A 13,353-nucleotide genomic window follows, 5' to 3' on the forward strand; every position below is an offset into this window, starting at 1 on the left:
CTTTAGTTTTCCCTTGGTCACACTGTGCTGGTGGCATTGTCTCGTCAAGGCGGTTGTTCCTCGGCGGTGCAGCATGTGGCAGAAGTGTGTGTACCTGTGTAATGGCTGGGATGGGCCTGAAATTATGCTTAGTATTTGGAGGGTAGGGTTGGGAGACTTGCCTGTGTTTGAACGCTTAGATCATCTGAAACTGAATATATATAAACAAAATACATACTGTAATGGTTCAGACAAAAGAAATGCAGTAAGGCCAGCCTCAATAGGAATAAATGCTGTTTTTATCCATATGCTCTAAGTCCAATTAAACCAAATACTACACTTTTTATGGTGTTGGGCCATCTGTCTGAGTGTACTCTTTAGAATAATGGAATTAAAAGCATAAAACAAAATATAGGGCCGGTGTGGTGGCACACACTGTCAGTCCCAGCACTCAGGAGCTAGAGGCAGGCAAATGTCTTAAGTTCCAGGCTAGTCATACATAGTAAGACCCTGTCTTAAAAAACATTAAAATTCATGCCTTTAATCTCAGCACTAGAGAAGATGGATCTGTGAGTTCAAGCTCAGCCTGGTCTACACAGAAACCCTGTCTTAAAAAAGGATTTTTTTTTCCGTTAATCCCAGCACTCAGGAGGCAGAGGCAGGTGAATCACTGAGTTCAAGGCCAGCCTGGTCTATAAAGCGAGTCCAGGACAGCCAAAGCTACACAGAGAAACCCTGTCTCAAAAAGAGAAAAGAAAAGAGTGTCTCGCTAGTTATTAAGTGGGCAGCCACATGCAAATGCTGTTTGTCTGGACAGTCAGGATACGGTCCAATGACAGTAAGGAAAGCCCTTGTAGCTGCTTAGTTGACTGAGCCAACTACAAGCAAAGAGGAGATTCTCTAGTGGCCTTTGCCTGGGCTCTGATTCTTGGAATTTGATTGCCGTTATTTGATTTGATGTGCTTTAGACATCCATGATAGGAAATAACAGCTGTTTTTCACTGGGCAAGTAGACTGCTGTCTTTCAAGAAAGCCCCAAATATGAGGAGACAGTAGTGGTGTAAAAAGGTCCTTCCTCCTTTCCTCAAGATGGGGTCTCCTTATGTAACGGGGATGTTGTCTCAGAACTCTCAGATCTATCTGCCTGCCTCTGCGTTGCTAGTACTGAGATTAAAGATGTGCGCCGCCACAGTGGGCCCTAGCTTGCACTTTGGTAATAGGAAGCTGTGTGTTTAAATACTGTAGTAAGTCAAACCTTGAGCCCACATTTGCTTGTGTAATTAATGTGGGACACCTGAGTGTGCATTGTAATCAACATAAACATGTGATTGAGAAATCACTTTAGTGAACAGTAACAGCATTACTGATTATCAGTAATGAAAGACTGTCTATAATTTCTGACACAGTACAGGTGATAACCAAAATTATTAATGAGTTGAGGACCTACCTCTATGGTAAGGCCTCTGTCTAATGTGATCTTGGGGATCAATCCCCAACACCACCAAAATGTTGTTTTATTTTACTATTAACATAAGTTGTAATAGGTAGTTTGACGTAATTTTGGTTTTCCATTGAGAAGGTATCAAATATGTATGCTCTACTTCGTAGATTTTAAGCCTACTTAATTCAAAAGGAAGGACTAAGCTCTACTTAGTTCTTGTGTTTAGAAGTAATCACTAAGGCTGGGTGTGGTGGTGCACACCTTTAATCCCAGCACTTGGGAGGCAGAGGCAGGTGGATCACTGTGAGTTCGAGGCCAGCCTGGTCTACAAAGTGAGTCCAGGACAACCAAGGCTACACAGAGAAACCCTGTCTCGAAAAAAACAAAACAACAAAAAAGATAATCCCCAGTCTGAGTGTGTAGACACCTGTAGGATTGGTGAAGCACTTCCGGTGTGTCTGACGGCTTTGCATAGGAACTCAGGAGGCTCTGGTGGGTTGGCAGCATGGTGGCGTTATTGGGAGAGGTGGACGGAGCTGGGTGAAGTAGGTCACTGAAAGCGTGTCCTTGGATTTGTGTCTGCCCTGGTCTCTTCTGGATTCCTCTTTGTCTCCATTTCCTGTCCAATGTGGATGAAGACGCTTCTGCTACCAAGATCTTCTGCACAAGTGCGGGGACATGAGGAACAATAGGCTATACCCAAAATTAGCTAAAATCCTCCTTTCCTTTCAGTTGTTCCCTCAATTACTAGGTCATAATAGCGTAAAAGTAAGTAAAAGTAACATTGGGAGATCTGTTGAAGTGACTCTTGACTGATCTAGAAAACAGCTGCTATTGGGGCTGGGTTCTCAGCTTCTAGGTAGAGCGCAGGGAAAAACCCTTGACAAAGCAGGGAAGTAATCAACACCACTAATGGAATACATGCTATTGGTTTGGGGTTTTTGTTGTTGTTGTCTTCTGTGCCTCAAGGAACAAAAGTAATTTTAGCTCCCAAATACAGCCCCCAGCTCCTTTCTGCATTTGAGGCAGGGAAGCCCTGCAGAGAGTGATGGGCAGCATTGAGTAAGGCCCGCTGCCACCAGGAAAACTGGGGGGGGGGGGGGGGGCGGAGCGGTGAGTCACATTCCAAACACCATTACTGTCTTTGCCAGTTTTAGCAAAACTAGGACATCTTTTCATTGCCTTCATATATTTACTCAATCCAATCTGAACTTTATTCTTGTTTTGTTTTGTTTTGTTTTGTTTTGAGACAGGGTTTCTCTATGTAGCCCAGGCTGTCTGAAATTCTTTAAGTAGACCAGGCTGGGCTCAGTCTACCTCTACCTCCCTAGTGTACCACCACACCGAAGACTTTATTGTGAATTACTGGGTCACACAAAGGGGGCATAAAACAAAAACTGGGCATAGTGGCGCACGCCTTTCATCCCAGCACTCCAGAGGCAGAAGCAGCAGGATCCATGTGAGTTTGAGGCCAGCCTGGTCTACAAAGTGAGGCCAGGACAGCCAGGCCTATACAGAGAAACCCTGTCTTGAAAAAACAAACAAAACAACAAAAAAGAATGACTATATTACAGGACTTTGGCCTCATTTGATTTCTTGCCCTGCCGTTTACCAGTCCCTCTTGCTGTTATTTCTCTGTACTGTTTATTTGAAATTTTACAAGTTAGGCAGAGAGTGTGTATCACTCACTTGTCCTGGAATATGCGAGGGGCTTTGTTTCTCTGTAAAGACGGCGTCTCCCTGTGTATCTCAACTGCTGGAATAATAGGTGTGTGCCACCAAACCATTCTGAATTTGTTTTCTTTTAAAACTTTGGGTTGTTTACTGTGGATGGCAGATGATTCTAAGTTTTTAGATGGGCAAGTTTTTGTTGTTTTGTTTTTTTGTTTTGTTTTGTTTTTTTGTTTTGTTTTGTTTTTCAAGACAGGGTTTCTCTGTGTAATAGCCCTGCCTGGCCTTGAACTCTCTTTGTAGAGCAGGCTGGCCTCAAACTCACAGTGATCCGACTGCCTCTGCCTCCTGAGTGCTGGGATTAAAGGCGTGCACTAACACACCCGGTTTAGGTGGGCATGTTTTATTTGGGGGTGGGAGGCAGGAGGATTGAGGATTGAAGCCAAGATTTTGAACATGCTAGGCAAAAGCTCAGCTGTACCCCAGTTCCCCCAGGTTTTCAGTTAAAACTTCATGTGTCTTTAATCCCAGCACTCAGGAGACAGAGGTAAGTGGGCCAGCCTGGACTGCATAGTGAATTCCAGGCCAGCTACATAGTGAGACCCTGTCTTTAGTGCTTTTTTTTTTTTCTTTAGAAAAATGTGGTTTTATTTCAACACTTCCACATTTTAATTTTGCCCGACACATAACTAACTACATATTTATGGGGCACGTTGTGATAATTTGACCTCTATATATACCATGTGTGGTGGTCAGATCAGTGCAGTAATGTGTGTAACGTTGTAAACCTTAGTCCTCTACTGTTCTGTAGAAAACCAGAACTTACCTCCTGGGAAAAGGAAGAAAAAGAAAACACTGCCCAATCCCAGCAATGACTGTCTCCTAACCTTGTAGGAACACAAAACAGTATTCCTTCATCTCAGTGAGACCCTGCCGCTTGGGCATGTGAACTTGCAGGTTCTCAGCAGGGGCCTTTACCCACTGAGCCATCCCAAAGGCCTCAAGAACTGACTTGAAGACTCCTGTGTGTCGTAGCATATGCCCTCCTCCCTGCACCCCTCCCCCCCCAAAAAAAACTGAATTTTTAAAAACCTGCAAGATTTCTACTTGAGAGGGAAAAGTTCCGGTATTGGATATATTAGGGTTACGTTGGAGCTTCGAACGGCACTGATGCCTCTCTTCAGCTCACTCCTCAGCTAATTCTCCTTAGATAGGCTCAAAGCACCCACCTTGCTAAAGGGCTGTCCTGCTGGTTCTGCTGAGCCCAGGATGTGCAGTAGAGCTGGTTCTGTGCCGGGGATTTTGTTTTTGCAGTAGGTTCATCTATCACACATCTGTTCCCTTTTACTGCCAAGGAAATGCTGAGCCTACCCAGCAAGGAACCAGTTTTTTGTTAAAACCCACTAATTAGATAACTGCTTCCCCATGTAGTGGCAGCATCTTGCTTCCTCACAACAATTAGCATGGTTTGGATCTTCGACTAGAATGACAAAGTAATTGCAGCACTCTTAAGTGGTTAGGGTTTTGTTTTTTAAATATTGACTGCAAGATGTCTTAGTCATTTCTGTTTACTGGGCATAATTACTTTAATTTTTGTTCTTGTTTGAAGTTTATGTGTATGAATGTGCACCACGTGAGAGCCCGAGAGTTACAGATGGCTGTGAGACACCATGTAGGTGCTACGGATTGGATCTGGGCCCTTTGCAGAAGCCAGTTCTCTTAACCACTGAGCCATCTCTCAGTTCCTTCTATGTGTAACTTTATGGAATTACTAAGTCCTGTCAGCATATAGTTTCTCAAAGTGGATCTTTCTGCATTTTGGACCTGGCTGGGTAGCCTAAGCTGGCCTCAAACTCAAGACACCCCCTCCCCCCAGAAGCCTCCTGAGTGCTGGGATTGTGATGTGGGCGCCACTGTGAAGGACAATCCATAGTCTATGAACTTTTTTTTTTGTTGTTTTTCAAGACAGGGTCTCTCTGTGTAGCTTTGGCTGTCCTGGACTCGATTTGTAGACTAGGCTGGCCTCGAACTCACAGCAATTCGCCTGCCTCTGCCTCCCGAGTGCTGGGACTAAAGGCGTGCGCCACCATGCCCGGCACGCCACTGTCTTTTAAGCTCTCAACAACATCTGCATTTATTAAGATCTTTGGATATGTGGTTTGTGTTTTGTTAAATTAAGGCAAGAAAGTTAGTTTCACTCTGAGAAAAATGGAGTTATACCTAGAGAGGTAAGCAAAACTAGTAGAGTGACAAGAAGTCACAGAAGTCTTGCCGAGTTTTGGGCTTCAGCAGGACATGGGATGGAGATAACAGTCTGTGTTAGTCTTTTGTTTTTTACTTTGGTTTGTTTTGAGACAGGGTTTCTCTGTGTGGCCTTGGCTGTCCTGGACTTGCTTTGTAAACCAGGCTGGCCTCGAACTCACAGAGATCCACCTGCCTCTGCCTCCCCAACTGTTGGTATGACAGGCTTGTGTCACCGTGCCTGGCTTGTCTGTTAGTCTTTTTCTTTTTTTTAAGAGTTACTTATTTTATGTATGTGAGCTTTTTCTGCATGTACGCCTACATCCCAGAAGAGGGCGTCAGATCATATTATAGGTGGTTGGGAGCCACCATGTGGTTGCTAGGAGTTGAACTCAGGGCCTCTGGAAGAGTGGGCAGTGCTCTTAACCTCTGAGCCATCTCTCCAGCCCGTCTGTTAATCCTAATGAGCACATTAAATCGTGTTTATTTGTAATCTGTAATTTGTAGTCAGTTTTTTTGTTTTGTTTTGTTTTTGTAAGAAAACATGGACAAAAATAAGATTCTCAGAGTCGTGATCAGCCCTGCTTCTGCCTGTGAGTGCTGGGAGAACACAACTCCTCTTACAGACCTGAAAATTGCAGTTCTAACTGATCTTGAGAACGCTCCCCGGCCAGGTAGGAGTGCCTCAAGGAAGAGCTTCCAAATACACAGATGTCACCCGTTGTGGTTAGTCATCCTACAGTAGGGAGTCCCTGTTTCTCCAGGAGTTTTTGGCACCTTGTTGTCCAAACTCCTTGACCTCTAATTGATAAGCAAAAGTAGTTCTTCCTTCTGTATCTCCCCGACTGCTTAGCAGCCAGGAGCCTGAATCACCACAATGGGGGGGGGGGCAATCTTCCCTGAGAACTAAAGAATTGGCAGCTGACAGACTATCCTAGGGTGCCCTCAACAAGCTCAGGGTTCAGGGGAAGCACTGGGCTCTGTTGCCAGGTATGGTGGCGCATGCCTATAATCCCAGCACTCGGGAGGCAGAGGCAGGTGGATCAATGTGAGTTCAAGGCCAGCCTAGTCTACAAATCAAGTCCAGGACAGACAAGGCTAACACAGAGAAACCCTGTCTCAAAACAAACAAACAAACAAACAAACAAAAGTAGCTCTTTTCTCTAATAACCAAGGAGCTCCCAATTCCTTTTGTGTCACTTCTGAAGTGATCAGAAAGTCTCACAGCTCAGGTAGACCAAGGGTGGTCCCCAGACATAGCAGTGGCTTCAAGGTAGAAGGCCATTTGTTTTTGGTTTTGGTTTTAGTTTTTTTGAGACAGGGTTTCTCCGTGTACCCTTGACTGTCCTGAATTCTCTTTGTAGACCAAGCCTTGAACTCATAGAGATCTGCCTGCCTCTGCCTTCCCAAGTGCTAGGATTTACAGGTGTGTGCCACTGTGCCCAGCTGGCCGAAGTCCATTCTAAACCTGAGTCTGCACGCTAATGAGTCTACCAGATGAATTTTATGTACATTGGTGCTAGAGAGGAACTGCTGTGAGGAACCCACTGTGGGACAGTGGAAAGATTAAGAGGCTGGCCTGCCTTTCCAAGGTAGTGCTGAAGTGAAGGAGAAGGCCTTGCCTCTCCTGGAGCTCAAAGCAACAGCTTTGGTGACAAGAAGCCAGTGCTGAATGGCACTATAGCTGCAGCAGAAAGGTCATGCCAAGCACTAAGTGGCCCAGATAATCTTGGAAGCCCCCGCTTGACCAGTGTGCCATCATCAGGTGCCCAGTGCCCACCACGTCTGCCTTGAAGAGAAGGAAAACATATCATTTAGTGCGGATGGCAAGACCAACAAGCACTACACCCAGCATGCTGTGAGGAAGCTCTGTGGCAAGGGTGAGGCCAGCGTCAAGATGTTCCCAGGTAGGTCCTGACAGAGGAAGTCACATACTTGCTGCCTCCTGCTTATGACACTGGATATTGCCAATAAAATCCAGACCATCCAAATGTAATCCAGCAGACCACTAAGGAGGGACGAGGAGAGTGGGATGGAAAGGCAAAGAAGGAAGGGAGGACGCTAGCTGACTTGTGGAGCCCACGAATGACCATCAAGAGACCAGCTGAAGGTACCTCAGTGTTCTCTCTGTTAACCTAATGCCTCCCAGGCTCCTGAGGAACAAGGACAAATGACAGCTGTGGTGTCAATGTGAACAAACTTTATAATATCACCTAACCCAAAAGGACCAATATAGTCTCACAGTCTGGCGATTACTTCCCAAGGAGTAAGGTTGGAGATGAGACTGGAGAGATGAATCAGCAGTTAAGAGCGCTTGCTCCTCTTGCAGACTGTGGGTTCAGTTCCCAGCACCCACATGGTGCCTCACAACCATTCCTACCTCGATTCCAGGGGAGCCAATGCTGCCTTCTGACCTCTGCAGGCATCAGGCATGCATATGATGCACGTACGTACATGCAGACAACATCCGTACACAAATCTAAGGAGACTTTAAAAAAATAGGGTCAACGTTATATTAGTGAAAAGAAATTCAAAGAGGTCCTACCTTGCACATGGGAAGAGCAGGCCTGCTCCCTACCGTGTCCCTGTTAGGTTTAGAGAAAGGTGGCAAAAAGCCTTCAGTAAATAAAAAGGCCTATGTCAAAATGTATTTCTAATAAACTCCAACTCTGCTTTCACTTACCCTGAATTTTGTTTCTGCATTGAACGTAAGAATCCCAGCTTTCCTTGGGGAAGCCCCTAAAGAAAAGGACCTCCTGGCTGCTTCAGGTAACAGATCTACTGTGTTCCCACCCTTTCTCTATGCTCTTCTTATCTTCCCTTTGTCCTGTCCCTTTAGCTTACTGATGCCGGTCAACACTGTAAACCTCTTATCCTGTTTGTGACATTCCCATTTCTCCTTTCCCACTTCCTGGTCCCCACTGCCCTTAGCAGTGTGGCAGTCCCTTCTTACACCACATGATTGACAATCAGTGTCTCTGTGGGTTTTTTGTTTGTTTGTTTTGTTTTTGTTTTTTTATTTTCAAGACAGGGTTTTTCTGTGTAGCTTTGGCTGTCCTGGACACACTTTGTAGACCAGGCTGACCTCGAACTCACAGAGATCCGCCTGCCTCTGCTTCCTGAGTGCTGAGATTAAAGGCATAGGCCACCATTGCCTGCCTCACAATCAGTGTCTCTGAACTAGTGTTCAGTAAAGGAAAGCATGAATATAGAAAAATAAGTTCCTTTAGCGATGGAAACCAAATTACTGCAGTTTGCGGAATTGCCACAGTTCATATAAAATAAGGCTTTACAAAATGGCGTGACCTGGCTGAGACAGTCTACCTCTTAACCTGTGCTCGCTGTTTCTCAGGTAAGCTGTCTGGTTAGCAAGTCTCAGCATCTCCCCTTTCTACACAGCCCATGGGTTACACAAGCCCAGACCTGGCTTGTTATGTGGGTGCTGGAAAGCAAACTCTGGGTCCCATGCTTGTGAAGCCAGCACTATTGCTCATCACACCATTTCCTCACCCTTCCAGCTGTTTTCACTTACTCTATCACCACATGTCCACAGCCACTGACCCCTGCGCCTTGGTGTGTGTGTGCTGTATACGTGTGTTAATATAGGTGTGTGCACAAATGTACAGTGGGTATATATGTACACATGTATGTGGGTGATCAAGACTGGCATTTGATGACTTCTTCAGGTGGTGTTAGAGCTGCTGGACCCAACACACACACACACACACACACACACACACACACACACACACACAGAGTTTCTAGGGGTTAACACTCAGGCTCTTGTGGTTGCACAGTAGGTACTTTACACAGTGAGCTATTTCCTTAGCCCCTTGATACCTGTTTTTTTTTTTTTTTTTTTTTTTTTTTTTTTTTTTTTTTTTTTTTTGATACCTGTTTAAAGATCATGTGGTTTTGGTTTTTTAACTTTGCAGTTGGGCCTATCTGACTTACTTTTTGGGTTTTCTGGAAGGATTTTAATTAGAGCTCAAGTTTTTGTTTTTTTTTTTTAATTTTCGAGACAGGGTTTCCCTGTGTAGCCTTGGCTATCCTGGACTCACTCTGTAGACCGGGCTGGCCTTGAACTCACAGCAATCTGCCTGCCTCTGCCTCCCGAGTGCTGGGATTAAAGACGTGTGGCTAAGCTCAAGTTATTTAAGTTGTTTGCTCGGCCTGCCTTTCACAGTCCTGTGACTTAGTCTGAGCTAGGTCCTGGAACAACCTCAGGAGAAGCATTTCAGTTAGCACAGGCATGCACATGTCTGTCCTATGGTGACAAAACACAAGTAGCTTTGCTGGGTGTATAGTATAAACCTTTACACTCAGCACTTGGGAGACAGAGGCAGGGGAATCAGTGAGGTCAAATCCAAACAGGGCTACAGTGACACTCTGTTTATAACAACAACAACAACAATAATACTAATAAACATTTTCCCATGGGACCATGATTTCTTCTTTAAATCCCACATTTGGGGGCTGAGGGCGTGGCTCATTCAAGGGCACTTTCTTGGAGTGTACAAAGCCCTGGGTTCTATGCCCAGTACCACTCCCTCCCTAAATCACACATTACAAGCAGGATGCAGTAGTACACTCTTGTAGTATCAGCTGCTCAGGAAGTTGAGGCAGAACTCAGAAGTTAACAGCCAACCTGGAAAACATGTACCCCATTTTAAACAATCATAAGCATTGAGGAGAGTAATATATGTGTATATATAGATGTATGTGTTATTAAATACATATATAATGTCACCATTTATTTAGCCATTTCTCTATTTTTAGAATTTAGGTGGCTTCTAGTATCTTGAATAATATAATAATAATAATAATAATAATAATAATAATAATAATAATAATAATAATAATCTTCTTTTGTTTTGTTTATTGAGACAGGGTTTCTCTGTGTAGCCTTGGCTGTCCTGGACTCGCTTTATAGACCAGGCTGACCTTGAACTCACAGAGATCCGCCTGCCTCTGCCTCCTGTGTGCTGGGATTAAAGGCATGAGCCACCACGCCTGGCTATACAAAAGCTTTTTGATTATGTCCTAAAGAAAGAGGGCTGAAAAGATGGCTCAATAGTTAAGAGCACTTGCTGCTCTTAGAGTTCAGTTCCCAACACCTGTGTTAGACAACTCACAGCTACCTGTAACTCCAGCAACATGCAATCCAAGTCCCTCTTCTGCCTCTCCACACACTTCCCCTGATACACACGTGTGGCACACGCTCACAGACACATAAAAATTTAACAGTACCTCCCAAACATCCTTAGCTATGCAGCCGCTTGATTGCAAATCAATACATAGTGCTTGAGAGCTGCATCTAAAATTGTTTTCCCAAATGAGGTTAACAGCTGCGGATGGCACAGGCACGCACTTAAGCACACCCAGTGCGCAGAGTGGAATGTCTCAGCTTCAAACACACAGCTAGAAAAGGGAACACAGAGTTCTTGCTTACAGAGCTCAGATACAAGGAGAGAGCACTGAAGATACATGGAAGAGTGGCTTGAGCATCCTTGCTCCAAGAATCCAAAATCTGAAATACTGGCAAATCCAAAACATTTGGATTGATCCATCTTTGTCTTGGTTATAATCTGGCATGCAAAGTGGGCTGTTCAAAACTGAATGTGAGAAAGGTCCCTCTGCCATAAGGAATCAGGCGGATCTGCCAGGCGGATCACTAAGTTTGAGGCCAGCAAGGTCTACAAAGCAAGTCCAGGACAGCCAGGGCTACACAGAGAAACCCTGTCTCAAAAAAAATTGCCAATCTTCCAGAAAACCCATGTTCAGTTCCTAGCATGACAGTTCACAAACATCTGTAAGTCTAGTTCCAGGGGAATTAACACTCTCTACTGACTACTGTGGGTACCAAGCATGCACATGGTACACTTATATGCAGACAAATATTCATACATAGATATAAAAATGAGCAAATCCTAATAAATAAATTTTAATCTTGGGCTGGAGGTGTAATTCAGATGAAGAGAGATTGTTAGTAACGTTTGATGCCCTGGGTACAAGTATAATCTCTCTCTCTCTATCTCTCTTCTTCTTCTTCTTCTTCTTCTTCTTCTTCTTCTTCTTCTTCTTCTTCTTCTTCTTCCTCTTCTTCTTCTCTCCCCCCCCCCACCCCCTCTCTCTTTCTCTCCTTTCCTTTCTCTTAGCCTGGTTTGGTAGTGTGCACTTGTATTCATAATATTCATAATTACTTGAGACTGGTTGAGCTAATAGAGCTCCAGAACAGGACCCTGACTCAATAAATACCCAAGTAGATAACAGAGTCTGATTTATAGCATTGACTGTTTCCAGTAGGAGGCGCTCTGACCAAGGATTTTAAAAGCACAGGCACACATTCCGCTTTCTACATGGGGGTTCTAGATCTCCTAGCTTTGTCCTAGCTTTAATCACTGGGTCATCATGGGGGGAAATTATACTGCTAATATATATTTTTTTTTCTTCTCAGAAGAGGTACATTGTATTAAATGAATTTAGATTGGATTTCAGACTTAATTTTCACTAGAAAAAAAAATGTGTTTCAATTTAAAATGGCAAAAGAATGTTTCCTTGGTTTCTAAACTTTTATACTTAGAGATCACAAAACTATTTATCCTTCTTTTGATGCAACTGTATATAAGGCTTTACAAAAGCTTTCTTGCTCTCAGTCTCAATTTTACTATTGTTTTTATATTACTCCACCCTTCCCCTCATTCTGTGTCTGCGTGCACATACATGCGTGTGTGTGTGTGTGTGTGTGTGTGTGTGTGTGTGTGTGTGTGTGTGTGTATCTGTGTGTGGTGTGCATATGAATACAGTTGGCGGGGGATGTCAGAAGAGAGTGCCAGATCACTTAGGACTGGAATTACAGGTGGTTCTGAGCCACCTGATGTGAGTCCCAGGAATTGAACACAAGTCATCTGATCCATCTCTCCATCCCTGTGTGACATGTGTGTTTGTGTGTAGATGTGCATACATATATGTAGTCTCAAAGCACATGCTCACCAGCCAGAGGCCTTTACAGTAATATAATTGCCATAAGAAAAAGAGCATTCTAGACTATTCTAGACCATGATCTTATCCAAAATAATTCTGTTATCCTAACATGTAGACCACATAAGTAGGTTTTTTTGTCTTTAAGCTTGTTCACAGTGTGTTATGGGCTTTTCCATCTTACCTATTTTATAGCCTTCAAGAAATTTGACGTAAAATCAAACTAAGGAAAGGGGACATGTCTCACTAATTTCAAGTTGCTAGGCAACTAACTGCTCAAGAAATCTTCAAGGTCAGTAAAATGTAGCATGTAAGTCAAATATAAATTGATTTTTTTTCTCTGAACGACAGTGACTTCTAGGAACAGTATTCCATTTCTATGATTTATGTTGTCTAATCAAGTCTTTTAATCTCAGTCGTTATTGCTACTGCTGTTTCAGCTTAAGTTTTCACTACATTTATTTATCGTGTGTACACACGTGTGGAGTGTATGCTAGTGTGTGTGGAAGAAAGAGGATGGCTTGAGGGAGTCAGTCCTTTCCTTCCATGTGGGCTCTGGACATGGCATTCAGGTTTGTAGGCTTAATGGCAACTATCTTTACCTACTGGGCCGTCTTGCTGGTCCTAGTTTTGTGTTTGAGACAAGGTCTTATGTATCCTAGACTGACCGTAAACACTCTGTGTAGCAGAGGGTGGTCTTAAACTTCCGCCCTTCCTGTCTCCACTGTATCCACCTCCCGAGTGCTGAAATTACAGGTGCTCCACACCACTGTTTACAGCATGCTAGGGTCTGAACCCAGGGCGTCACCCGTGCTCGGCACACACCCTACCAACTGGGCTGTATTATTGCCGTCTGCAAAGAATGTTCACTCTGTAGCCCAGGCTGGCCTTGCACGTGAGACAGTCTTCCATCTGAGCATCCCTAGTGCTGGGATTATAGGTATGTGACACTGTGCTAGCCACCTTTCAGTCTTAAAAATATTCATATTTAGAATTTATATTTAGAATACTTTTGAGACATGAGCACTTGCCAGTTTAAT

The sequence above is a fragment of the Acomys russatus genome, chromosome 21 (assembly GCF_903995435.1).
Source record: "Acomys russatus chromosome 21, mAcoRus1.1, whole genome shotgun sequence".
NCBI lineage: Eukaryota > Metazoa > Chordata > Mammalia > Rodentia > Muridae > Acomys > Acomys russatus.